The sequence below is a fragment of the Stegodyphus dumicola genome, chromosome 1 (genome assembly GCF_044657685.1).
Source record: "Stegodyphus dumicola isolate Sdum_Otavi_A_Nest chromosome 1, ASM4465768v1".
Classification (NCBI taxonomy): domain Eukaryota; kingdom Metazoa; phylum Arthropoda; class Arachnida; order Araneae; family Eresidae; genus Stegodyphus; species Stegodyphus dumicola.
Genome location: NC_140768.1, coordinates 257,775,299 through 257,803,163, shown reverse-complemented (window position 1 = coordinate 257,803,163; position 27,865 = coordinate 257,775,299). Strand labels below are relative to the sequence as shown.

Genomic DNA, 27,865 nt, shown 5'->3' with positions numbered 1-27,865 from the left:
TCAATTTTTATCTGTAAAAGGGAACGAGAGACAGAAAGTAGCACCAGCAAAAGCATTATTTTCCTCCACAACGGCTAAAGCAATTATGCATTTGACTGGTAATGCTGCAACAAGTAATTTTTTTTAATGGTTGATGATTTTTTTGACATTATGAATAGTAGTGTACCATTACCCCCTAGCAATAAGCCTTTAAAAGCTGCTTTCGGCCTAGAAAGCTACTATGAAGTACAAAAAGAAAAATTAAATGAGATTAAGCAAATGATTTTTGATCTCAGAGTATGCGGAAAGAAGACAATGCTACCTTTTCAGAAAGGTATTATCATATCGATAAATTCGCTTTTCGGTTTATTTGACGACGTAAAATCTATAAATGTGAAATATATTTTAACATCAAGACTGACTCAAGATGTATTAGAAAGCTTGTTCAGCCAGATTCGGGGTCTAGGGCGTTTTAATGACCATCCGTCTCCATCAGACGTAATAATTCGTCTGAAAAGGTTGCTATTGGCAAACAAATTGCCTAAATTGTCGTTAAAGACAAATGCTAATGACTGTGAAGATGTGAAGAAAGTTGAAGCATATTTGACAAAAGAGCTGTTGGAAACAGCTTTTTCTTCAAATGAAAAAGCACAAATGTTTGAGTCTTCCTTATACGAAGATGATTTAATTAATTACGAAGACATCTATGATGAATGTACGTCACTTCCTTGGGAAACCGAAATTTATGATTCAACGAAAGATATATCTGCATATGAACAAGAATCGCTCGCTTATGTGGCAGGTTATATTCCATATCGTGTGAAAGATAAAGATCCTACTTTGGGTGAGATATCAAAAAAATTCGTAAATATTCCTAACGACTCAAATTGGGTATTTTTATTATCTAAAGGAGGATTAACTGTACCATCACCAGTTTGGATGGAAACGATGATGAAAGTGGAAAATGCTTTCCGTTCTTTTCATGGCAGTTCTTTTCGAAAAGGTAGAGGTGTAATTCAGAATCTCATTTCTGAACTTGAGAAACGTTTTCCCTCCGTGAATAAGAGTGCAATTCGTTTATTTTGCCGTTTACGAACATTTATAAGGGTTCGGCACTTGAATAGGAATGCAACCCTTGTATCGGCAAGAAAAGCTCACCAGAAAGCAAATAAATGGATAAAGAGTAATAGAGGATTATCGAACCAAACTATATAGGAAAAAAAAATCATGTAAGTTGATTCATATTATTCCTACCAAAAATAATAATTTGAATCATTACTTTATTATTCACTTAATTTGTGACCTAATTTATGCACGTTTCAGTTAATTTTTTGGACTACTATATAAAATATTATATTTATTATATACTAATTTAGACTGCTAAATTTTACTATATAAAATAAACCATGAAATTCTGAATAAACATAAATTAGTATCAGAGCATATACTTTTAAAATGTAAGAATACATGCTATTATTCCAAAATATATAAATACTATTTTAAAATATTTTCATTATTTTTTGAGTAATTGACGTTAAATAATAATACTGATACTGATATTCCATAATAATGCTTTCATAATAGACATTGCAAAAGCTTACAAAATTCTACTACTCATTATCAACGAACGCTAATTGAAAAGCAGAAATGGAAGAAGTGAAATTTGTTTTGTTTTAATGTGTTATAAAATCTATTATTAGCATTAACTAATTTTTAATTAGATAGATGTGTAATGTCTTTAGCATGTATTCTCAAAATGTATTTGCATATTTTTATTTAATATTTCTATAATGCAAATTACTTTGCGACTAACTTGTATTTTAACGCAAAAAGAATTCTTCGTAAATGTAGAAATTTACGTATGTTATCGGTGGGTTATTATTTACATATATTTAAAAAGATGATTATGAAAAAGAATTACTACATTTAGGGTACACTCGACCTAAAAAATTAGTTATGTTTACGCATATGTGTTAATTAAAAAATAGTTATGTTTATGCATGTTTTACTTACGTTTTACGCATATTAGATTTTAACGTAAATACATTTCTAGTTCATATATAAATGCATGTATATTGCAATTTCATGAGCTAAAATCTCGGCTCATACTGGTTATTAAACTATTTTTCAAAGCGTTTTGATTCTCAAGCAAACGCTTAAGAAACTGAACAGCAGAACTGACCAAGCGAACCCAACTACGTCATCAGTCTCTTCTTTCGGTTTCAGCCGCGAGAAGCTGATGAACTAGCCCTTTAGCCCTGCAGCGGAGCTAGTGTGGACATGGAACTGACCCGTTAACTCAAATAAACCCCAGGCTGAACGGCCCTTGTTTGTGACGCCGAGTTTAGTTTTTAATTGTATAGGAGAACAGATGTTAATTAACAATTTTAATTCATTTTCCCCAAAATTTGGATCAATAAAATAAACCAGAAAATTGTTTGGTTAAACTATTCCTGAAAGAAGTTAAACAATTTGATTAATTTCCTTACGCTAAGTTATTAGCTAAAAGGATTATTAGTCTCGAAACACAATTTTGAGTTATTTCCTTTTTCATTCGAGTCTGTTGCCATTCGGAGTAAAGTAAGATATTATTTTTTCCCTTTAAGCTGTCTATTATTAATTAACAAAATAAACTATTTAAAAGCAAGAGATGCGGTTCTTAAGAATATTCTTTTTTGACTTTTTAATCGATTGATTTAAATAAAGAATGTCTTTCATTCATAATATATCTAACGAAAACATTAAGTATTTAGAATCACATTAGATATTTTTCATTTTTTTAGATGTACAAAAGATATTTAACTTTACCATGTTAGTTTAAATGCATATTCATCTAATATCCTTTAAAGTATCATTGTTCCCATCTGGGCCACCTCTATCGATAATCTGTACCGATAAACCGTATTAAACTTTGAAAAAGTCCTTTCAGGCGATCATTCTGCACCCTTTCAGATATTTTATATTTATGAATTAATTCTATCGATTTAAAGCTTTAAATAGAAGAAGGCACCTTTTCTCGAAATATTTTGTCATTAAATAAGAAATCTTTGAGACATTAATCAATTTTTCAGTCCATTCCGTCTTTATTAGTTGAATATTTATCGCATTTTTGTTTCTTAATATTAATAAAATGGAGAAAATATTTTTTCTTTCTCCATTTTATTATTTATTTCTCCATTTTATTACAATGGCAGAAACTCTTTCTTTGATCTCTCACAATATTCTTTGTCTAGTAATTCCGCACAAAAAAATCTTATCCTTTGACCAAAGAAATTGAAACTGGCACTGTATAGATCAGACCCAATGAAACAAGCTTAAAAAATATAAGAGGAATTTGAAAGGTTTTCTTAAACCGAAAATATTATTTAGTTGATATTAGAGACCCTCTTTTAAAATTTTAAATAAAGCAAAAATTGAATAGCTTGTAATACTGTTCTTTTTGAACCAATTTTTTACCCTCGTCATCGATATTGTGGTTTCACAGAATTATCTAGCGAAGCTTGTGGAATCCCAGAGAGTAATTACATGAATGATTTGTTATCGTATCTACTGCTGAGTACTTGAGCTTATTAAACCTAGAAGTCTCTTCATATCAGAATTATAAGGGAAGAAGAATAAAAGGCTTATAAAGCAGTATTTCTATAAATGCTCATGATTTAATTCAGTGTTTCTCAACGCAGACCTGAAGAGATATAGGGGACTGTAGCTGTTCGGAGGGGCAATAAGGCTGAGAAGCAGTCAGGCAATGAAAAAAAGCTTAAAAAAGCTTTTACTGTGTAAACATTTTTGTAAAAAAAATTTAAAAAATCACTTGATTATGTAACTATACGCTCACGTATCTTTATAACAAGCATACCAAATTATGCCAGTCAACTCTTCGCGCATGTTCGTTCAAGTTGCATATATATTCATTTTTTTATTGCGTACAAAAGTTACAGTGTAAAATTCTAAAAATATGGCCATAAGTGCTTTACCTGCTGTGATATCCAATACATGTAAGTAATATGTTCTTTCAATGCATACCACTGCGTGTTTTCTAAGCTTTAATGTTCTTTGAAAGTATTGTTATTATCATTAAATTATAGTTTAAAAAATCCTTTTGCTTCATAAATTTTAAGTTCATAGTCCTTATTCTACCTTTCATTTATTCTGCCTTTCGGGTATTGCTTGAGGTTTTTAAATTTCCGCGTTTCATTTTTCACATTTTTAACACTTTTTTCCTTATTATTTCTGCTACTATATTTAATTTTGTTATTATTTTTTATTTTATTTTCCTTTTTTTTCTTTTCTTTTTCTTTCCTTTTTTCTTTCTTTTTTTTACAATATCTTAGAAATGAAACCGGTCGTATTTACTTTTAACACATTTACGTTTTAAAGAACAGAAAGCCGTGTTAAAAATTTTCGAAATGCATACAGAATTTATCTATAAGACCATTCTAATGTAGAATTTTACAAATATTAAGGCTCATGAATCTTTTGCATGTACTGGAACTTGACTGAGAAGGAAAAAGAGGCAAGAGAAAGGAAGATGGAAACGAAGCATCTCCAATCCTCATTTGCTTAATTATTCTTGACTATAAGTTAATATCTTCACTTCATTCCAACACTTCATTTAATATCACATATACTTACAACACACGCATGGGAGACACAGATTTCACTTTATTCACTGCAATGATTGACACATTTACTGACAGGTGACTTTCATTTCTGTTTCCCTCTCTGATTCTAAATTACGTCTTTCTTCCCTTTTTAACTATTTTAACATGGGCTTTTATTTATTTATTAGCACCTGAGGTGATATTAGTCTTGATCTTCAACCACTGGGCAAAGCGGAATATATTTGTTTTCAAGTTTAATAAATGAACTAAACTGTTTAAAGGAAATTTGTAGCTATTACCCAATATAAAATATTTTTATCTTATACTGGGGCAGTTTATTGTCATCTGAGGAAGCTTAAAATAATTATTTATTTATTTTTAATTTAATCTGTCTGTTACTGATTAATAAACCAAGCGATTAAAGGGGATCTAGCCGATGAAATTACTGATATTCCAGTTTTTGCGAAATTATACTTTAATGCGTTTACTAATCTGCGAAAAAATTCTGAAGCGATTTGATGATAATAAATGGAATAAAAGGCTTTTAAAAAATTTGACAGTCCTTTAAATGCCCCACCCAGCTTAATATTTATTTATTTAGTTACTTTATAAATACCTCAGGTTTTATTGAAAATTACTGCAGAAGAAGAAGAATGTATCATAAACGTTTTGACTAAATCTACTCCAAACCCAAGGCTGTTGCTTTGGTAATTTTGTGTTTCAGTTTGGTGCGTTTCTCTTCTGTTAAGAATAACGTAATTAGCTGTGACTGCAACTATCAGTAATGTCTGTTTATGTATGTAATCTGATTAATTTCAAATATCAAGTGAAGTTTGGAAAAATAATTCACTTTTAAACTTGCAGGCTTTTTTTTTAAAAAAACTCAGATTAGTAAACATCTGTGTGTGTTCTATTAGTCAGTTTTGTTATGCCGCTTCAGAAAATGGAAATTATTTGTGATAGACATGAACAGAAAGAGACGACATAATGAAAGTGATCAAGTCTTTGCCTGTAGCATAATTGGAAATCATGGTGGAACAAATATTAAACTCTTTAGCTAATTAAAATACTTCTAAGTTAATTAAAAAGCTATTTACATAGAGAACAAATGGCGAAAAGAAGAGAAGAAATTCCATATGTTGCTTTACAGTTTTAAATAAACTGTACAAATTTCAAATTACACTTTTTGAAGAAACCAGTTAAACAACAAAATTAATGTTATTAATATTGATAAATGTTTTAAAAATATGTTGTAATCAATCAATATATATTATAAAAGTGTACAATGTGCATGCCTCTAAAACTCAGAAACGAGTCCCGGTTCAATCAAAGGAGTTATATGGTGTGGTAGCTCTGTATGCCTCATCCATGAAGAAGGCTTTCGTGTTTACCTGAAGGGCGTACTTTTGAAGATATAAGGGAGCTTTCGCCCTCTAGAAATTTCTAGAACAGTCCAAGACCATTTGAGAGCATTCCACAACATTTCAGAACATCCCGGAACAATCTAAAATGTTATGAGATGTTTGGGAATAGTCTATAACGTTCGAGAACATCCTAAATCATTGTGGAACATTCCAGAACACTTTCGAATGTTCTGGAATATTCGGGAACCATGGATAGAACATTACAATACTTGCGAAGAAATTCTGAAGTGATAGAAGGAGCTCCACTCATACTCTCAGGAGATTTTCGACAAACACTTCCAGTTATTGTCAAGGCAACACTAGCAAATGAAATAAATGCATGCTTAAAATATCACATCTCTGGCCACACATACAAATACTGCGACCAAAAAGAAATTTGAGAATTGAACTATCTTAAGACGAAACAAAAGCACATTTTATTCAAAAACTTACAAATAGGCGAAGACATATCCTACTGACCAGACGACTAGCCTCATTGAACTCAACAGTGATTTCTGCAACATAGAAGATGAATGGTAGATGATTTGGTAGATGAATTTGGTAGAAGTTAGTAGATTTGGTACTGAAAACGAATTCATCTACCAAATTTATCCAAACAGTTGTTCTCAACCATAGCAATCCGGAGGGGCTAAGTTAAATTTTTTCAACTAAAAATAATATTGTCAACGATATCAACTTTAATATTCAAACTTCCCGCTGAAGAGAGAATATACAAATCGATCGACACGATGGTCAACGTTGAAGAAAGTATTTACTTCCCTACAGAATTTTTAAACACTTTGCAAGTACCAGGAATGTCATTAAACTACCTTCGACTGAAAATTGGATCTCCGATAAAACTACTCAAAAATCCCAATTCACTTAAACTATGTAATGGTACCTTCGAATGAAAATTAGATTTCCTATGATACGGCTCAGAAATCTCATCCAAACTATGTAAAGGTACAAGGATGGTCGTCAAACAGCTATCGAATAACATCATGGAAGTCGAGCTTATGACTGAAAAGGACAAAGGACACACAGTATTTATAACCAGAATACCAGTGATATCTACTGAACTGCCATTCCAATTTACAAGACTGCAATTCCCAATTTTAAAGTTTACCCTTTTATTCCAAATACCACACAATCTCATACCAACTTCCTGACCGAAGCCGAGTACCCCAGCTAGTTAATTTATATACTAATACTGTAAAGAATTAATACTGAAAATTTTTTACAAAATAAAAACAGATAAAATATTTTGCTTACATTTTATAATTTTCTTGCAATATTTCAGATCAGATAAGGTTTCAAATAAAAGCTTCTAACTTAAATTTTTGTTTACCAAATTAAACCTATTACTAAATAGTAATAGGTTTAATTTTATATATACATTTAAATTCAGTAGGAAAAATATTTAAAAACGATAAGTGTTTTAATAATCCTTTTAAGAGATTGTTAAACTATATTTTCTCAGTTTGCATTTTTTTTTTTCTATCTGTCCTTTTACTCAAAATCCTAAAACTTACACAGATATAAACTAAATTATTTAGAACTTTTACTGTGTGTTTATTATTATATACTTATAGAAACAAAGATGGGTGAGGAACTATTGGAAATGGAAATGTTACTAAAATCATACTTTTTTCAAAGTTTTTACATATAAATATGCTTTTTGTTTTTTTTTCTCAGAAACTAATTCCTTAATTGCGAAATCAATCCTTAAAGATGAAGAATATTTTCATAAACACAAAAGGTGTGCAAAAACATTGAAAATTCTACAAGAAGAAAGATTAAGACACAATAACACGCCGAATAAATACTAATACAGAAGTCAAACAACAAAAATCAGCGTTATACCTACAAAATTTTCACAGGACTAGTTTCGATGGTTTTACCGAACCATCATCTTCAGCTGCAAAACCGCAAATGAACAAGATAGGAAATAATGATTAGATAAGATAAGAAAGCCTGAACAAGAATAAGCAAGTGGGGCCATCTGTTGGCGAAACCAGAACTAAAACATAATTTCTCTAAAAGCCGAAGGCAAATTTGGATTGGAATTAGGATCGTTAACTAGAACAGAAAGATTTTTATGAATGTGAAATGCCTCTAGAAAATCCAGTTCTCCAATGGAAGATGTTTTTTGAATAATTTTGGCATCAGAAAAATTGAAAGTGTGATTTTCGGACCAGCAATGTTGAGCAACAGAAGACTTCTGTGTTTCCTTTTTTCTAACATATGCCTCATGTTCTTTGACGCGAAATTTTAAGGCTCTCTTAGTTTGGCCAATGTAAATTAAACCACACTGGCAAGGAATCCTATAAATACCCCAGGAATTCATATCCGGAATGGGGGTCCTTGAAGTTGGAATTTTATTGATGGGAGAATAAACAACCCGAAAGTTAAATTTCTGCAAAATATGTGCAACTTTATAGCTAATTGATGGAAAGAAGGGAATGACAACAGAATTTTTATAATCTCCTAAAATAAGAGTGTGGCTTTTAGTGTGTTGAGATGAGAATTTTTTAACTGCTTGATTAATAATGTTGGGTGAAAAGCCCCTGTCAATAGCTATTGCTTTTAAATAATTTAGTTCTTCATCAAGGGCTAGTTTGGAGGAGCAAACTTGAAGAGCACGGAAAACATAGGAATAAAATGAAGCTAACTTTTGTTTAGCCGGATGACATGATTTAAAGTGTGGTGGAAGGCAAACCGATGAAGGTTTGCGGTAAACTGTAGTACTGAAGTTGGATGTGTTACGTGTGACCAGAATGTCGAGAAACGGAAGAGAATTGCAAGTCTCAAGTTCAAAAGTGAACTGAATAGCAGGATCAATAGAATTCATTGTTGAAAGAACTTTATTTAAATCATCTTTATTACCTTCAAACAGGGTAAAAGTATCGTCTACGTAGCGGAACCATGCCGGGAAGTTTAAAGTTTCAAACAATTTTGATTCATAATAATGCATGTAGAAAATCATTTCTTCGCAAATCATTTCAAGCAACTTAAAACATTCGCTTATTCCATCTGTTGCGAATTGTGCCAGATTATATGCTCTTCCCAAAATTCATAAAAGTGGTATTCCTTTCCGCCCTATTGTATCAAATTTAGGTACTGCCTCGTATCCTTTAGCTAAATATTTAGTTTCTAGATTTTCCACTCTATTAGACAATAACATTTACACCATAAAAAATTCAATAGAGTTTGTAAAAAAGGTTAAAAACATTTCTCCTAGTAATTTACTCATGGTTTCTTTTGATGTAAAATCATTATTCACCAATGTCCCAGTGGAGGGTGCATTAAGATGTCTAGAAACCAGACTTCGCGAATTTCATTTCTCTTGCATCGAAATTGAGGAGCTAATTTCTCTCACTCAACTCTGTTTGAAATAAACACATTTTGTTTTCCAAAATAAATATTACAAGCAAACTGAGGGATTAGCCATGGGAAGCCCCCTCAGTCCCATCCTGGCTGATATCTACATGCATTATTATGAATCAAAATTGTTTGAAACTTTAAACTTCCCGGCATGGTTCCGCTACGTAGACGATACTTTTACCCTGTTTGAAGGTAATAAAGATGATTTAAATAAAGTTCTTTCAACAATGAATTCTATTGATCCTGCTATTCAGTTCACTTTTGAACTTGAGACTTGCAATTCTCTTCCGTTTCTCGAGATTCTGGTCACACGTAACACATCCAACTTCAGTACTACAGTTTACCGTAAACCTTCATCGGTTTGCCTTCCACCACACTTTAAATCATGTCATCCGGCTAAACAAAAGTTAGCTTCATTTTATTCCTATGTTTTGCGTGCTCTTCAAGTTTGCTTCTCCAAACTAGCCCTTGATGAAGAACTAAATTATTTAAAAGCAATAGCTATTGACAGGGGCTTTTCACCCAACATTATTAATCAAGCAGTTAAAAAATTCTCATCTGAACACACTAAAAGGCACACTCTTATTTTAGGAGATTATAAAAATTCTGTTGTCATTCCCTTCTTTCCATCAATTAGCTATAAAGTTGCACATATTTTGCAGAAATTTAACTTTCGGGTTGTTTATTCTCCCATCAATAAAATTCCAACTTCTATACTCAAGGACCCCATTCCGGATATGAATTCCTGGGGTATTTATAGGATTCCTTGCCAGTGTGGTTTAATTTACATTGGCCAAACTAAGAGAGCCTTAAAATTTCGCGTCAAAGAACATGAGGCATATGTTAGAAAAAAGGAAACACAGAAGTCTTCTGTTGCTCAACATTGCTGGTCCGAAAATCACACTTTCAATTTTTCTGATGCCAAAATTATTCAAAAAACATCTTCCATTGGAGAACTGGATTTTCTAGAGGCATTTCACATTCATAAAAATCTTTCTGTTCTAGTTAACGGTCCTAATTCCAATCCAAATTTGCCTTCGGCTTTTAGAGAAATTATGTTTTAGTTCTGGTTTCGCCAACAGATGGCGCCACTTGCTTATTCTTGTTCAGGCTTTCTTATCTTATCTATTCATTATTTCCTATCTTGTTCATTTGCGGTTTTGCAGCTGAAGATGATGGTTCGGTAAAACCATCGAAACTAGTACTGTGAAAATTTTGAAGGTATAACGCTGATTTTTGTTGTTTGACTTCTGTATTAGTAAGAAGAAAGATGTTTTAATTGTTAAACTTTTTTTCAAAAAATTTTAATTAAAAATTTTTTAACAGTTTAAAATCCTTTTGTCTACTAAAAACATTTATATTTGTAAATTGTTTGATGAAAGTTCTTAAATAAAATAAATAGGGCAAAGAGTACCAAGTCCTCTGAACAACAAAAAACGCAATTCTTTCTCTCTGTTGTTAATTAATAGCTGGACTCGTGAAATTACGCTATGTGGATTTATTAAAAGTATTAAACTATTTTCCTTTTTATAGTAAAAATTATAGGAGGTTGGCCGCGTCAACGGCTAGTTATTTGAAAAGCGATTTGGACAACAAAAGAAATTCGATGTAAAAGTGAGGTTAGAGACTAATAGCACTTCTAGACTGAAAATTGCATTGTAACTCTAACACTATTTGGGGATGTTAATGTTCAATTTTATGTGTCGTAAGAGAGAAGAAATTGGTGTTTAAAAACAAAGTTAAAAAATGTTCGTGAAGGTATTAAGAAAACTGAACATTGATATGACGAACTGAGAAAAGACTGTGGAAAATCGGATATTTTAAGATATGCTACTTAAAAATTTTGTAATTATGTTCTTTATTTTCGAATGTGTATTTAGAATTTATCAGATAATATTTTATAGAATGAGAAGTATAAAATTCAGCATTTTACAGAGCTGGAATTAATGTCAGTAACACACATATGTTATATAATTAGAATTAAGAATAACTATCAAGGTGAGTGCTAATATAAGTAACACCCCTATAACAAGACAAATTTAGGCATCTCTATACTTCATTTATAAGTCTGTACGTGCTGCATACACGTGAATAAAATAACAAATAAATTAAACGAGCTGAAACCAACCATTAGCTAAACAACATTAGCAGAAATTTTAATAGGTAAGGCTATTTGAATATGGCACGAATAAGAACAAAAGGGCTATTAGCTTAAAGGGAGGGTACCTTCGTGGAGGACTTTCTAATAAATCTGGTAGGAATAATATAATAAAGAATATATATGTACACACATTTGAATACATTTGTGTACATGTATTTGTGTACATTCATTTTTCTTAATATCTATACAGGAATTATTATGCCATAACTACAGAAAATATATAAAAAATTAATTTTTTTGTTATTTAGTGATTTAATATTACATAGTATTTTGCTAAAAATTAAAAAACAGAAAAAATAAAAAACGATCTGATAGTTCTTTATTTATGAACAAGAGGTGTTTTCTGTTCGTGGTGCTCCTAGATATGTCTAAATGTGACAATTATTAGAATTTGCGTAGAACTACAATTAACGTACATTTTTAAAAATGAGGTATAGTTTTCTTAAATGCTTTATATAATTTGGAGAAAAAATGTTAAACAAATATTCTATGAAATTTAATGATAAATAATATCAGAGAGGTTTCAACAAAACTGCTGATATTAAGAAGGGGAAAATGTTTTCTTTTTCCCTATAGGGAATATTTTCTCACGCATCTCTTCGTGCAGGGGATTCTTCATTCCGAGAAGTTCTGTCGTAACGGCACCCCATTTCTTCATTAAGAGCATCAAGGATGATGAATAACAACACTTAAAACTTCATAATGCTATGTTCTAATATCTTATGTGAGTCTGCTGTAGGTAAGCATTTTTGATTCCGTACTTCCTGTTTTAAAAAGTTTAAAGCTGTAAAGGTGGAATTTTGGTAAGCTTGATATCAAGTTTAGAATGCATACTTTTTACAAAGCAATTTAAAAAAAACGAAAAAAAGGCATTAAAACATTTAATTTGATTCCTAAAACTTAGCATTTGTTGGAAAATATCGTAAGTTTTATTGTTTTTATTACAAATTTTATTTTAAAAAAGTAATTTTGCTTTTCTCTATTTTGCTTTAAAATGCTTTGGTTATGTTGAAATATACGTGTTCAGTAAATATACACTATCAAAACTGATATATAAAGTTTATCTGCTTACATATCATCGCACATGTGAAGAAATTGAACTTGAAAACATTTATGCTTAAAATAATAAAGCAACAGGACTTTATGCAGTTACGTGTAAAGAAAGGTCTTTTGGTAATTCTTCCATCATTATAATATCCTATAAAACTACTATTATGCTACTGAAGATAATGACAGTAGTTTTATCTATCAGGTTTCTCATTTTTCTTTTGTAGTAATCTAAAAAGCTATTTTAAAATTTTAAATAGAAATTTTTACAAACATTTTTGATATTTCTATTTTTTCCACGCAGAGAAATGAAAAAACTGTTGTGTATACTTTTTGTTTAGAGTCAATAAAACCGCTTAAATAATTCATGATTATTTTTTACTACATGTGACCTCTGTACTGAAAGATAAATTTTAATAATTATTGCTACATGTCTTGTTTATTTTACTCTACTTTTATTAATTTTCTTAACATCCCAGATTATTCAGACTGAAAATTTAAGTATATGTCAAATATATATCGTATTGTAATTTATATAGTTTTCTTTCAAATGTAATTTATAAGCGTTTTTTATAATTTTGCTTTGTTCTTTAGAATTGGACTTATAAATTTATACGCATCGTGGTTTGTTAGCATATCATGAACTTCTGTTTAGACGCTCTTGGAATACAAATAAACTGCCAAAAATGCTGAAATAAAAACTCTAAAATCAGAAATTTGGATTAAAAAATGCATATCAAGCGTTTATGAAATTTTATAATTTAATTTTTATCTCTTATTTCTGATTCAAATAATATTAATAATTATAATGAAACGATTTTTTATAAATGTTATTTTTAAATTATTTCATATATGAAGAAGTAGATTTTTACCCCCGAATTTCGTATTATGAATTTCAAATTTAACAGTTTCATTGCCCTTTAAAAAATCATTCACCTGCCATTGGTTACAAAAAAATTGCTAAGCATTCTCAAATGTGATGTCTTCAGAGGACTGGATTCTATACCCCTGCGGTGTAATCATTTACAAGACGTCTCCATTTACTGAATTCCTTTAGTGTATTTCATAAGTTCAGCCTAAAAGCAATAGGATGAATAATAACAACGAATACCAGTTTCTTCGACCACTAGAGCAAGGGCTTTGTCTTGAATTCTAAAAGAACTTTGAAAACTTTATGTAGCAAGAACACATTATTAATTTTATTTAATAAGATCCAACTTGTTTTTCTATCAAGGCAGCAACCAAGCACCACATTTTCCATTCATAATCAAGTTTTTTAGTTGATTATGTGAGGAAAAATTCATTGTGCTACTAATGTTATTATGAATGCACAAAACACGGAAGTGTGTATAAATAACAGCTCTACTAATTAGCAGAGGCAAATGAAATTTAACAGCGGTGGAGACTTTTAGGAAAAAATTCAGATGTCTTGAAGAAGTGCTGACAAGCGCCTGAGGAGTAAAGTCCCTGAACACTCGTAGTTCGACCTGGGCTCGATTCCAGGCAAACAGGCTGGCTGCATGAGCGTTTTTGTGTATTTTCCGATATGTTGTAACCTAAAATTCAGCCAATGTCCCGTAAACGTCCTCTACAAAAGCATCCTCCTCTTAGTGCTATGCCATGAGTCCTCGTGTGATTTGCCATGATCTTCGTGTACTTTGTTGTGATCCTCGTGTGCTTTGCCGTTATTTGATAGTCCTCGTGTGCTTTGCCATGATCATATAAACCAAACTGAAGAAGAAGATGAAAGTAATAGCAGCGCTAAGTGCCGATTTAAGTAACTTCGGAGTCCTCCGAAAGTTAGGATTTGTGGGTCACCCACCGGTGGTTTACTTCAAAATTGTATTTCTTAGGAGGTTTCCATATATTACTTATTTATCACTACTAATTATTTTATTTCGAGAACAAAAATTGTAAGCACGTATGTAATATATTTCCTACATCATATCCGATTAAATCTGTAGCTGCTGTTTATCATTCATCTGTTATCACCGTATTTACATTTTTATTTAATGTTTACCCCCAATAACTCGTGGTATACTTACAAGCCGTATTGTAATATCTTCTACTCTCTGTTTTTTAAACTCAACATTTTTTGCCAGTTCCCGTAGTGTTTTTGCTTTATTTACCGTTTAACTACACTGTTTGCTTAAATCCATACTGTCATCTTGCGTTTCATTTGAACATTTACTTAATTTGCTTTCCTACTGTGATGTTTTCTTCAACAGATCCATCTTACACTTTCCCTTTACGCTTTGTTTGATAACACGGTCTCGATCTACATTGATACTACACAGAAAAAAGCTATGTGGACTAGAAATTCAAGATGGATAAATATATTTAGAAGTTATTTAAATAATGATGTATGGTTTTTCCTATCCGGAATCATGTTTAAATTTTGCAAAAATATTTTGCACATAAAAACATTAGCTCGTAGATACAGCACACACACTAATTCACTATCAAAAGCTGTTTATCATTAAGACATTAAAATTCTATATTTGCAGTTAGTCTAACTTAAGAACACTAGATATGTTAGAAGATGCTAGATTAAATTCCATCGTTTGGGAAATTACGAAATGAAATACGAATATTGTTGAGGGGAAAAAAAAAAAAGCTGAACAGAAAAGTAAGTTTAAGGACAAAATCTATTTTCTAAATTTCTCTTTAAATCTGTAAGAGTGCACCTGTGAATCTTTCCGTGACAATGGGAATTTCGTTTTCGACATATTTCGAGAATCTGAAAACTGCACTAATCAATGGCATATAACTAGAGCTCTTGGACACTACTTATACCTCTGGATACAAAAAAATTCTGAGCTTTTCGTATACTCCGTTATTTGTAAAACTATGAAAAGAAAGAAAAAAGTAGGTCAAAATCTGAACCGAGTTTTTGAACAATGGTGATTTTTATCAGAACTAGATAAATTTTTAGGCAATATAAAAGCGTGCTTATAGGACTGCTACGCGAAAAAAAAATACTAGAAAAATTTGTGGCTCAGAATTTACCTGCTCTCTTTTTTGCGTACTTTGAAATAAGCAAAGTTTAAGAAGAGTGAAAATTAGGGCCTCGTCCTGGCCTAAATTAAATCGTGAATTAGTTCCATAGAATAGTGAATAGTGAATAGAATAGTGAATAGGCCTAAAATATACCTTAAATCCATCAGGAATTACTGTCATAATAATAATAGACCTAAAATAAATCGTGAATCCATCGTGAATTAGTTCGTCTTCAAGCTTTGTTTTCTGGGGTCAGTTTGTAGAAGAATTATTATTTTTTCTCCGGTAAGAAAGCGTGAAAAAATCAATTATGGGGGATTCAAATCACGAATCTTAGAAAACTAGTTGAACGTGCTACCAGTTACAGAGTACAGTACAGTGTAATGGAAAAATGTCTTGTTTCATCGGACTTTGTATTGACGAAAATAAATTAATTTACATACAAAAGTAAATTGACAGGTAAAATACATGATTAAAAAGAAATGTATAAAATGCAGAACTAGGGAAAGGAATATATAGCTGATGAAGATATACAGGGTGCATCAGAAAAATGTGAACCGCCAAAGAAAATATATTATCCTACTTACAAGATTAAATTTCTAAGAAAAAGTAATGTTATGTTTCCTCAACAAATGTGGCAGCAGAGTCGTCGATGTAGCTGCGCAACCCAGTTAGTGCCGAGAGAATAACTTCGACATGGCGGATGTGCATTTGAACTTTCAAGAGCGGAAGCAGATTATTAAGTTTGAGAATGTTGCTGTGGTTCAGAGATAATGGAGATGCAAATATCGAACTGATCCACCTTTTCCAATACTGGAAGCGTTTCAATATTCACCATAGAAATCTTCAAGGCAAGGGTCACGTGAAAATAATGTAAGTGCTAATGGGGAGTGATAAGGTACCAGGCCATTGGATAGGACGCAGGGAACCAATCGAGTTTCCTGCACGCTCTGCAGACCTTACGCCGCTCGATAATCTTTTCATGAGGCACAGTAAAAGATGAGGTGTAGCGTTGTAAACCACGTAATCTTGACACACTTTGAGATGAGATTCAAGAGGTGTGCGCAGAAATTCCATTGGACACTTTGGTGCGAAGTACGGAATCACTCGACTCAGTTTCAGTTGTGACTCGTACTCAGAAGTGCATCGATACTGAATGCCACCATCTTGAACATTTAATTTAAACGCCATTTTTAACATTCAGTATGACCAGAAAGTACTTATTTTTTAAATTGGACTATAGCTTTATTCACCCCAGAAATTTGTAGGGTGGAAAATAAAGGTGGTTTTCTATCAGAATTCAAACTGTGTATACATTTTTCTGACGCACCCTGTATATATATGTATATATATATACATATGCACACACACTAATGTTTGTGAAAAATGTAACAAAATGAAGGAATTGTCGAAAATGAATGAAATTTATTCCACATACTACCGATAGTGGTACAAATAAACGATCAAATTTACAAGACAAAAAAGCAAAATGAATGTCGGAAATCAGTCCTTTGTGTTTCTGCCACGCTGAGCGATAAGAGCCTGTACACGCCGTGGCATTGAATCTTACAGGTTCTGAATGTAATCCTAGGGAATGACATTCCATATGACTTCGACTTGAGTTCATTCTTAGTGTATGCTCCACCAAATGCCGACGATGGAATCTCAGACGTGCTCAATGGGCAACATATCCGAGGAATAAGCAGGCCATGGAAATATGACATAGAAAATAAAACAAATTCCAAATTTAGGCTTCCAGATGCCCATATTTGAGTGGAAGACTACGTTATTTAAAATGTGATGTTTCTAAGTACAGTTTTTTACACAATGCAGGAAACATACATACATTCATGCAGATTCTTCATCATTTAATTTCTTTAAATATAATACAGGGCTCTAATATTTGGTGGCAAAAATTTGAAAAGTGATTCGTCGTTTATAATGATTCAACGCAAAATTCCAAAACGAAATTAATAGCTTTTGTGAGTAAATTGCCCCTTTGGGATAGTAATAATAAAAGAATCTTCATTTACTGAAATTTGCGGTTTCTTTCTTCATTTCTGCAGAATTATTTTTTTAATTCCTGGGCTTCCATTTTTTCGGCCATCTGAACTTCAGTGCTCGGAAACAAGCTTGAATAAAATTAAATGCGCAGAAGATTTAAATTAATAGCGGATTCCTGTTCAATTCATTTAGTTTATAGACTAGTGCCCTTATTATTGGTGGTTCTTCATCAACTTGACTAAAAAATACGTTAATTCTAAGTATGAAAAAGTCACGTGGACGATGTAAGAAGCTTTCATTTAAAAGATATTAAATTTTTTGTCGAAAGTGGGGAATTTATTTTTAAATTAAACTTTGACGAAATGGTAATAACATGCGATTTTTTATACGATTGCTATTTTTACTTCCTTGTACGAAGTAAAAAGGAAGTATTGTAATCGCGAAAAGCTTCAAGCAGCTTATTTCAACGAAAATATCCACTTTGACCGCTTTCGAATGCAATTTAATGATGTTTTTGCGTGATATCTGTACGTAAGGACAAAATAAAACTCTTTTCCTTCAAAAAAATTATAAAACTGCTTTAAAATTAATTCTGAAGAGAATTTTTCGTACGTACGTTTCGTTTCGTATGTACGTACGTACGTATCTCGCATAACTCAAAAACGAGTAGCCTCAAGAACGTTGAAATTTTGTATATAAGACTACTATAACATGTAGATGTGCACCTCGTATTTTGGTTTCAATCGGCCGCGCCAAACGTATCTAAATATATTTATAAATATATCCACTTTGTTACCCGGCTCAGTGATCTCAGTTTCTTTACTCTTATATATTTGTACATTGTACATTTTTTTGCTTTAAAAATGATTGAATTATGTTGTTTTTATCTTCCGGTTAAGGGTTTTATGCCTTTAGTAAATCTGTATGCAATATTTTTAGAATTATCAACAATTTTAAAATTGTTTAAGTGCCGCTAAGCCTATTTTGATGGCGGCCATTGTTCTTGTTTACATTTGAAACAGCTGAGTAGGGATTTGTTGCCAATCTAGAGAAACCTAGCTTCGCAACAACAAAAATAACGCCTTCATTTATTATTTAAATCATGCTTAATCCTTTCTGGAATTTTTTCGAGGAAATAAGCGTTTAAGATTTACTTCGTAATTTTTAATACAGATATTTTGAGTTTTTATGTATTTTTGCCTTGTCACGAAGTGAAAACTGAATTAATTGAATGAGAAATACTCAATCGTCTGTGGAAAACTGTTTCTTTTTTGGTTTCTTAATTTCTTTTATACATCGTTCTAGCTTTATTATAGTATTTGAATAGAACATGTGGCAACGATTAGATAATTCTTTAAATGATATAAATTTTGTGCATTCTGAGTTATAATATGAACGAAATATAATACTGCTAAGTAAACCGTAGCGCCAGAGTGTCAGTATGGTAAACAAAGTGAATTTTAAAGAATGCATTTATTCTATTGTGGTTTATGCGCTGTCGGCGAAGTAGATTTAATTCAATCCAATAAGTTTAAATGAAATGCAAGAAAAAATGCGTATAATTTAATATTCCAATTTAATATTCCGTACAAGGAAGTCATGTGGTGTACACATCAGATTTTTTTTATTAAAACTTCGTAGTGCATCCAAGTTAGCAAAACATTCAAATGTAAAAAATAAATTATGATGTAAAAATTCAGTAAATGGGAATATTTTGCTCTTTCTCAAGGCAATTTAAGAAAAGATACCGCAATGTCCGTTCTTTTCGTTTTCAGTGTCAGTTCGTATTTGGTTTTAAATAACTAATAAAATTTGATTGAAATCTTATCTCAATGATATTTTATTTTGGAAAATATGACACCATTTTTATCCTTTTCAGCATGATCTTATCAGTCTGCTTCTCTTTTATAGTAAGTACTTATTTTATTTTTAATAGTTAACGAATCACACGTTTCCATACTTAAATTTATAAGAAACTTTATTAATATTCTGTTAACTTCTGCCATTAAAAGCAAATACTGCCATTAAAACCACTCTTCTGCCATTAAAAGCAAATACTGAAGGAAAGTTAGACTTTAGTTGCCCCTGCGTTAATAAATGATATCAGTATAAATCATAAAAATTTAGGTATTGAGTTTTAACAATGGTCTTTTCTGTGTTTAAATTTATAAAAAGGTTTGTTCACATCCTCAAATCACCTTCTTTCTTTTGCCGCTAAACCCTAAACCGATATAAGGAATTTAGAATTGTGAAACGAAAAAGTTGTAAATAACAAAATTACAAATTATCCTTTGATGGTATATATGTATATGTAAGAAATGTCTACGCCGTTGTATAACATCTTGTGTTTTTTTAATTGATGAGCCAGTGTAATATAAAATCTCTGTGATGCCAAAACTAATCCCCACAATTGACACATCTAACCTAAAATTTGAAGAAGGTTTATAGAGTATTTGATAACGTCACTAAGAGAAGAAGATTTAACTCTCGAAGAGTTAAATGCAGAATCACGACTTCAAGTTTAAATAAATAGCATGGACTCCCTTACTGGAGAAATTTTGGCTAAGTGATAACTTTTAATTAAATTGTATTAAATTTAAATTTATATACGGCTTTTTACGAGGAAGGTAAGCTGTTCGTTACCTTGCTAGTACATCTACGGCTTATTAAATTAATTAAAAAAATTTAAAAATTTCCTTCTATAAACATATTCTTTAAATTTTGATAAGGTGAACCTTTTAGTTACTTTTGGCGAACATTCAAATTTCAGTCTTGTAAAGATCATGACTTGTGAAGATCGTGACTTTAAGAGAACGTGAAATATAAATAATAGGACAAGAACTTGCATTTTACGGTGTGGCAACAAGAAGAGGATTGGAAAGATTTTTATATATATTTTTGTTAAGAGAGTTTTAATGTTTTAGTATTTTTGAATAGTTGTAAGAGTTTTAACTGCAGTAATTAAGAGTTTAAAATTTTGATAGTTTAGAACTGCAGTATTTATTTTTTTTGGTTCTGTTTTAAAATTTAAATAAAGGTATTTTGTTTATTCTAAAAAATTAGCTTTATTCTTCCTACAAGATTCAATATTCATTATATTGAAATAAGGAAAGGATTTTTACTGGCGCAGTCGACAGGATCGGAGTTTCCCCGCATATAATTACGAACCAAAATAACTCAGGTGAGAGCTCAATTTACCTTGGAAACGTAAAATAGTTAATTAAGATTATGGAAAGTTAATTATTGTTTCCGTCATGGAATCTTAGTTTATTTACTTGTCAAAGTAATGAATACGCCAGTGTTCAAATGTAATTTTCAAAGTAATGAATACGCCAGTGTTCAAATGTAATTTTCAAAGTAATGAATACGCCAGTGTTCAAATGTAATTTTCAAAGTAATGAATACGCCAGTGTTCAAATGTAATTTTCAAAGTAATGAATACGCCAGTGTTCAAATGTAATTTCGTTTGACTCGCCAGAGTAGGTGAACAACACATTAAGTATTGATTCTACTGATTGATTTTCGTGTCGAATAAAATTAAATTCATTGTGAATTATATTTAAATAGAAAAAGAAAAGAAAAAAAATAGCTTTTCATAAAACTAAGAGTCTATTGGCTGAATAAAATCGAGACATGGCTTTTATGGGACGTGGGAAAAAAGAGGATTTGCTGGCTTTAGCTGCTGAATTAGAAATTCAAGTAGATCCAAGTATGAAAATCGTGGCGATAAAAAATGAAATAATTCAAAGTGATACATATGATGAAGCATTTGCTAAAGAAGTGTTTTTAACGATTATTGAAGAGAGGAAAAGAAAAGAAGAGGAACAGCGAAGAAAGGAGAAAGAAGAGATTGAGGAACACCGAAGAAAGGAAAAAGAAGAGATTGAGGAAAGACGAAGGAAAGAAGAATTAGAAGCACAGCAGAAAAGAGAGCAAATGGAATTTGAATTGAGGAAACTCGAAATTGAATCTCGTGTTCGACTAACACAAACTCCACCAACAAATGAAAATGGACATCATAATTTTGATTTAATTAAGCTTATTCCCAAATTCAATTTAAGACACGATGATATTGTGATTTATTTATCCTTATTTGAAAGACAAGCTAAAAGGACAAAGATTGATCCTAAAGATTGGGTTTCATGTTTATTGACTTTAATGCCATCTGAAATCATTCAATTAATTGGTAGGGAATCTGAAGAAAATTTTGAAGATTATGAGTACATTAAGGCCATTTTATTGAAGAGATTTAAATTAAATCCTGAAAGCTTTAGAAAAAAATTTGTGATGCACCAAAAGAGCGCTGAAAAATCATGGAGAGATTTTTGCTACGAAATTACAAGTTATTTTGAAGAATGGATCAATGGTCTTGAAATCACAAATTTTGCCGCGTTAAAAGACTTGATTATTACTGACCAAATTAAGAAAAGAGTACCCTATGAAGTAAGAGACCATCTTCTTGACGACTGGGCGAAATTCGTTTCTCCAACCAAATTAGCTGATAAACTTGACGAATATGACAGTGTTCGTAATATCTCAAAACAGAATGGTGGTAATCCATCAGCAGACAGAACTAATAAAAAATGGCAACCTCGTTCTCCACTTCCAGAAAGAGCTTTCAGAAATAAATCGCTGTACGCTGAAAACACGCCAAGATTGTACCCATCCCGTAAGAGTGACGAACCACAAAAGACTAATTTCAAATTAACTTGCTATAATTGTGGAAAAGAAGGTCATACATCTAAGTTATGTACCAAAAATCGGATACCAAGAAGTGCTTCTGCAACAGCACAAAACAACTTAATACAAACACAAGCACCCCTAGCAGAAAAAGAAAAACCAGAAGTGCTAACTGCCAAGATCTCTATTCCTGTCTCAAAATCAGTGGACGTATCTAGAAACATAGATGAATTAAAACTGGTCAAAGTTAAATGTGGAGATATTATTCTAAATGGAATCGTAGACACGGGAGCACAAATTTCAGTAGTCCGTGAGAAATTGGTTGACAACATACCTTGCGAAGGAGAAAGTAAAATAGAGATATCTTCTGCTTTTGGTGAAAACGAAATTACTCCACTAAAGATTTTCCAGATGAAAATTGACGATGATTTTCACGGTAGAGTGTCCATTACGTGTGCTGTTTCAAAAAAGCTAGTCACCGACTTGCTATTGAGTTCTTCAGCTTATGAAACACTCTGTGGAAATATCGAACTGTGGAACTGTGATCGTCATTGGGATGCATCCCCCTTAGAGTACAAAGAGACAGATGATAAACCCTCACCAGTTGAAGACATTACTACAAATTTGGCTGTTGTTAATCAGCTTTCCCAAGAAAACATAGAGTCTCGGAAAACAACGAATAGAGTAAGACTAGAATTCAAGACACATCAAGAACAAGACGAAACTCTGAAAAAATGCTCTGAATGGGCAAATAAAAATCAAAATTCATATACTTTCGATGATGGCATATTACTTCATTCCGAATATATCTGTGGTGAAAACATTAAGCAAGTTGTGTTACCTTTAGAAAAAAGAAGGGAAGTCCTAAGAATGGCACACGAAATCCCTCTTGCCGGCCACCTCGGTGAGAAAAAGACAATTCAACGAATCAAGTACTCATTCTTTTGGCCTACTATTAAGCAAGATGTTAAAAAATTCTGTGAAAGTTGTAAAGAACTGCCCTTTACAGAAATAGAGAAAACAGAAATTATAGAAGATAAAATTGTTGAACAGGAAGCACAGAAGGAAGAAATTATAACTGAAGAAACTAAGAGGGTAGAAACAGAAGATGAACTCAAAGAGGAAAAGTTAATTGACAGCAAAATAGCAGATGTAGAAATTATTCCACCTGAAAGTAAAAACAAATTTATGGGTGAGACTGAAATCCCAGTTGAAAAAAAAACTGTCAATGAAAGTAAAACTCAAGTAAATCTTGATTATGAGAACATAGAAGAGAAAGAATATATTGCTGAAATTGGAAACGAGAAGGAAAAAGTAGATGATAAAAAGAATGACTTAATAATCCATAAGGAAAGTGTGAAAGCTGACTTAGTAACTGAAAATGAAAATGTAAATCACACAGAAGCTGCAGATCTTGAAACTGAAAATAAATTTGCAGATAACAGTGAACTATTACAATTTACTGAAAAAGAAATTCTGGATGATAACAGAAACAAAAAGTACAATAAGGACAGCATAGATACTGTTGAACTGGGAGATGAAAAAGAAAGTGTGGATTATACAACAAAAGTTGAAACTGAAAAGGAAAATGTCATCCACAATGAAACTAAAAACCACAGAAACCTTTCAAGTTCAATGGTGAAAACATGGAAGATTGAACAGAAAGTTATTCGGATGACAGCGAAGAACTGGAAGACGAGAAAGAAACGGAAGGAATTGCTGAATTAATAGAAGAGCCCGAGTCAGAGGTAGACGATCTACATCATGTTGATGAAGAATTATTAGGAAAAGAAGAAGAAAAAATTGCTGAGATTTTTTTTAGTTTATAGGACTTTCACCAAGCACAGAAATCCCATATTTGAAGAAATTGATAAAGCTGAAACAATTGATGAATGGTATGAGCTACTCGACAAAGCCATTGGAAAGATAGAAGAGAAGAAAGATGATAAGGAACAACAGCTACTAGGATTGCCTACCATAGGTGAGAATGATAATGAAGATAAACCATTTACAAAAGAAATGTCCATACCATTTTTCAGCAAGAAACTAACGCCCTGTCAACAACGATGGTCAACCTTCGAACGAGAAGCAGTTTGTGTCATCGAAGCCTTGAAAAAATTTGACACATGGATTTTCGGTGCCAAAGTGCAGATTGTGTCTGATCACAATCCCCTCACCTACTTGACCCAAAGCGCCCCTCATGGTGCTAAACTGTCTCGTTGGGCCTTAGCGTTACAACGGTATAACATGACTGTGACATACCGCAAAGGAAGTTCACATGGGAATGCTGATGCTTTGTCAAGGTTAGCTGTTAACTCTTTCTCTCTCAATGAACTCTGAGCAACATTGTCTCTACGGTGACGAATGTGCTTCTTGTGGGGGGACTTGTAAAGATCATGACTTGTGAAGATCGTGACTTTAAGAGAACGTGAAATATAAATAATAGGACAAGAACTTGCATTTTACGGTGTGGCAACAAGAAGAGGATTGGAAAGATTTTTATATATATTTTTGTTTAGAGAGTTTTAATGTTTTAGTATTTTTGAATAGTTGTAAGAGTTTTAACTGCAGTAATTAAGAGTTTAAAATTTTGATAGTTTAGAACTGCAGTATTTATTTTTTTTGGTTCTGTTTTAAAATTTAAATAAAGGTATTTTGTTTATTCTGAAAAATTAGCTTTATTCTTCCTACAAGATTCAATATTCATTATATTGAAATAAGGAAAGGATTTTTACTAGTCTCAAAATTGGTTTTGGAGTTTTGTATGCTTAAGGTGCTTCAATATTCTCAAACCGTTTCCAAATTGTCAATTAATAATTAAGTTTTTAAGAAATTTTCCTCTTTCCCATTGCATGCATACCGGATGTAATCAGTAACACATTCGTATAGTCCGAAGATTCGAGTTTGAATCCCGGCGAAGATATTGCTGATATTTTTTCGTTCCTAAAGTCTTTTACTATCTGTTATAATCTAAAGTATTACTGAGGCTATCCATATTAACTTGTTAATAACTGTGGCATGTATCCCCATGGAAAGGCCATTGATAATGTGTATAATCTATGTGCAGTAAACCACGTTATGTATAGCAATGCATAATAACGTAACGGTTTAGTAACGTTTGATATCATTGTGCATTATTCTCAGGAATAATTCCACGGAAATATCCACAAAGGCACGATGGTATTTTCCTAGAACTTTGGACTCTCCACTTTTACTTTTACTATGACTATGGACTCATTTAGTGATTCAAACACGAAGGCATATTATTGTCTAAAGTAATTCCCCCCCCCCCGAATAATCGCAGCATTCCTATGCATGGTGACTAAGCAATAATAACCTACCCTGTCCATGATACTCTTCAATGACAACGAATAAATTTACGTCTGTCGGTCTACTCTGATACTCTGAGATTCTTCCACCGAACAGGCATCATTCCGCATAGATTTCTAGAACAGAAGCCTGCTCCGTGGCGTACCGTACCTCTCTATTACTCTAAAACCTCTATTATGGTGCTATATTAAAATGTGATGGATGATAATTCATCACCACCTGCATCTGGCGACTGGAACTCTCCTCACCCCAGTCACATTTCAGAATTTTCGCCTTTTCCTCTGCGTGCTCTCGTGATGTAACTAGTAGCACGTCGGGCTTTGAATTGGAAGATCTGGAGTTCGAATCCCGACAAATTCATAGTTAATTTTTAAAGTTTTCGACTTCAAAAAATATCTAATATTTTTAGGCATAATATCATAGTCGCTATTTTATACAGGCACGAAAAGAAGCTAGTATTAAAGATGTACGTGTAAATATTGTATGACAATAATTAATAAAAGTAATTAACAATTTTAGCTAAGTTTATAAATGAATATATGCTTTTGTAAGTAACATATTGCTCAATTTTTGTTTCTTTAGTTCTTGTTTCTCTTCTAGCAAAAATTAGAAATAGATTTGTCCTGGAGAACACCAGTTTTTTTTCTCAATAGAGTAATTTGCCAATGTCCGACAAATACAAAGCGAGCGCTTAAGAACGCATCATACGTTTTCTTTCCTAAAATCCCATTTGTAACAATCAGAAAGCTTTCCAATTATCTGACCAACCAAATAAGGAAATGATTACTCAACACTCTTCAGAATGAAACCTGAAGTAAAATAATGCGAATAATATTTAACAGTGATTTCTAGCATTCCCTTTTCCACCGTTCCTGCTGTTTCTTGGTCGTGCTTTTTTTAAGCTAGTGTTCAGTATAATTCAGGAAGTTGAGGTCTTCGTATCAAAATAAGTCTCTACATGCACGAATACAACCGAATGATAAAAAGAGAAATGGAAATTGTTCTTTTTTCCCGTAATTTTTTAGAATTGTATTAATTACTGTAAAAATCAGCAGCGGACACATTATATTAATAAAATTATTGCTATCAAAATTCAGAACTTTCAAAAATAAAAAATTCTCTTTCTCCTTTAAATATATTTATTTACCATTTAGGTAATTAGATATATTAGGATATTTTTCTATGCGTACAACTATAAATTGAAGCTGGGATTTTATATTTAACATATATTGAAAAGTGTAAAATTTGTCTCCACCACATCACTGTTTAAAATCGTTTCTTTTTGTTAATATTTCTGTCCATACATGGAGTAATAAATAAAAAATAAAACACATTAGGGTGACTTCGGCACCCTAATGTTTTTTTTTTTTTTATTAATGATTACCTTATTAACCCAAATGTAAGACGATTAAGGCAATTAGATGCTCTGCACGTGTGAATATAATGAAGTTATAAAAATGATTGGCAATATGAGTCAATCGATTGACTTGACTGAGGATTACGTTAAACCTGCGATTAATAAAAACGGAAAATAAGGAATGCATGATATTTTAATGCGGCAAATAACCTTTAAATATTCACCTCAGATTTTCCTCACTTGTTTAATACAATTTAAGAGACAAAAACATGCATGCATGAGAGTTAGCTTTGCTAAAATAATATCGGTTAATAATTTAAAATAATGGTCAAAAATATAAATTTCCTTGACGAATATGAAAGTTGTTCAACAGGGTTGAATCATGCAGATGCTGATAAAATGAATACTAAATTTAACGCCAGAATTAAGTTTTCATTTGCGATGTGTTAAAAAATAGTCGCTCACGGTATCATTGCACTCATTGCGAAATAGTGTAAGATTTAATATAATGCCTAGTTTATCAATTTTCTGTTCTAAAATTCAACAAAAATCAAATTAGTCTGCTATTATTTATCAAGAAAATTTGAAATCACAAAATAGAGCAGTAGGAATAGGAAAATATAGGTGCATTTCTTAAATATAAAACGGTAAGCCAAATATTAGACTTCTTTAATTGTGACAGTTATACACATTATTCTGTAGATTTACTTATATTTCAACGAATGTAATTTCCAATATTCACTTTATTTGCTTTTCTGCGAAAACCTCCCATTTTTTTACTGTTCGAAGCATTAAAAGGTGCTTGTCGGTTATGTAAACTAAAATATTCTCAATTAAATTAATTACAACTACGTAATAATTATCTCAGCTAATCCAAATAAACTTTTAGTTACATGGGTAACCTGTGGATAAATCTATT

General features: G+C 31.8%; 1 protein-coding gene across 3 annotated transcripts in view; it reads left to right on the top strand.

The window, feature by feature from the left end:
* The first annotated feature begins 12,115 nt into the window (after nt 1–12,115).
* LOC118183958 (epidermal growth factor-like protein 8) overlaps nt 12,116–27,865 on the top strand; it is a 133,610-nt gene continuing 117,860 nt past the window's right edge. For 2 of the 3 annotated variants that reach the window (XM_035353575.2, XM_085827361.1), the window contains exon 1: nt 12,116–12,267. The gene's annotated coding sequence lies outside the window, so the exon portion shown is untranslated. Of the gene's footprint in view, nt 12,268–19,458; nt 19,490–27,865 lie in introns of all 3 variants that reach the window. The other variant, XM_035353574.2, reaches the window with a different exon arrangement.